At 54.2% G+C, this 1,861-nt stretch overlaps 1 pseudogene across 1 annotated transcript; it reads right to left on the bottom strand.

Annotated features, from left to right (window-relative positions):
* Positions 1 to 545: 545 nt before the first annotated feature.
* On the bottom strand, positions 546 to 1,481 carry LOC309603668 (olfactory receptor 14C36-like; annotated as a pseudogene). The gene has a single exon. The product of its transcript is annotated as an olfactory receptor 14C36-like (transcript).
* Positions 1,482 to 1,861: the final 380 nt, after the last annotated feature.

The following is a 1,861-nucleotide window of genomic DNA, read 5'->3' as shown; positions in this document are numbered from 1 at the left end:
TGCCAGGGTCTAGACAAGGAGAGAGGTCGAGCAGGGCTGGCCATTCCCCCAGTGCAGGCCCTGAGCCCAGCAGGAGGAGGCAAAAATGGCCGTGCAGCAAAACTCAGCCATAAACCTGTGGAGATTGGAGAGTGCTGCAAGTGGACAAATAGGGAGGCTCACTCCAGTAACTGAAAGCTCCCTCCAGTCCCATTCCTTAACACATTGCCCTGAGCCCTACTGCCCTCAGCCCATGGAGAAACCAAGCACAGCAGAACAGACTCACGGGGGCAATGGTTTATCCTGTTCCTGACCTCAGCTTTGGAAGAAGAGCCCAACCTCCAGACACCAGCACTGAGGAAATCCCCTTTTATTACAGAGGTGTGACATGGGAGGCCAGCTCTACCATCGGGCCAGGCACATGTGCCTGACTGGGTTCATGCCTCTGGAGAAGTGGACTGCATGCAGACATTCCTGGACAAAAAGAATTCTCACAGATAAAACGACCAAAGCACAGGAGGTTCCTCAGATACATTGGAAATCACTTGTGAGGAGACCTGGGCAGCTTATTGCTGCTGAAAGACTATGGATTGAATGAGCTTCTTCAGTGCGCCTTTGAGCTCCTGGTTCCTCATGCTGTAGATGAGGGGGTTCACTGCTGGAGGTACCATAGAATACAAAACAGCCACCACCAGATCCAAGGATGGGGAGGAGATGGAGGGGGGCTTCAGGTAGGCAAACATGCCACTGCTCATAAACAGGGAGACCACAGCCAGGTGAGGGAGGCACGTGGAAAAGGCTTTGTGCCTTCCTTGCTCAGAGGGGATCCTCAGCACAGCCCTGAAGATCTGCACATAGGACAGCACGATGAAAACAAAACACCCTAAGTTCACTAAGATACTAACCACAAGAAGCCCAATCTCCCTGAGGTAGGAGTGTGTGCAGGAGAGCTTGAGGATGTGGGGGATTTCACAGAAGAACTGGTCCACAGCATTGCCTTGGCAGAGGGGGAGGGAAAATGTATTGGCCGTGTGCAGGAGAGAACTGAGAAATGCACTGCCCTAGGCAGCTGCTGCCATGTGGACACAAGCTCTGCTGCTCAAGAGGATTCCGTAGTGCAGGGGTTTGCAGATGGCAACGTAGCGGTCATAGGCCATGATAGTGAGAAGGTAACACTCTGCTACTACCAAGAAGGCAAAGAGAAAGAGCTGGTAAGCACATCTCATGTAGGAGATGTCCCTGGTGTCCCAGAGGGAATTGGCCATGGCTTTGGGGACAGTGGTGGAGATGGATGCCAGGTCGAGCAGGGCGAGGTTGAGGAGGAAGAAGTACATGGGGGTGTGGAGGTGGTGGTCACAGGCTATGGCAGTGATGATGAGGCCGTTGCCCAGGAGGGCAGCCAGGTAGATGGCCAGGAAGAGCCAGAAGTGCAAGAGCTGCAGCTCCCGCCTGTCTGTGAACGCCAGGAGAAGGAAGTGGGTGACGGAGCTGCTGTTGGACATCTGCTGCCTCTGTGCACGGGGTCCTGTTCCTACAGGAAGAGTCAATGAAGCGTTAGGGGAGACTTCTCTGAGCAAAATCTAAGCCTTTCTCATACACTTTCACCCTGCTATACCACAGCCTCCACCCCGCCTACTCATTTTCCAGGAGACCTTCCTTCAGCTCTGTGGCTGCAGCTCTGGCTGAGCATAGTGTGGGGAGCAAGGCCTCTGCCCGCTGGCTGCTGAGGAGTAAGCCCTGCTCTGCAGCAGTGAGATCATGGGAACGGTGGGGCAGGGGCTAGTCCTGGTGTTCAACTTTGTCAGATGAAACTGCTCCTAATGCAGAAGGGCCTGTCAGCATCTGCACTCACAGTGCTAAGGAATGGGGATAGTGGGTGGCA

Source organism: Platalea leucorodia (assembly GCF_965183815.1).
Source record: "Platalea leucorodia genome assembly, contig: HAP1_HAP1_SCAFFOLD_163, whole genome shotgun sequence".
Lineage (NCBI taxonomy): Eukaryota > Metazoa > Chordata > Aves > Pelecaniformes > Threskiornithidae > Platalea > Platalea leucorodia.
This window is presented reverse-complemented; position numbering and strand designations above follow the sequence as displayed.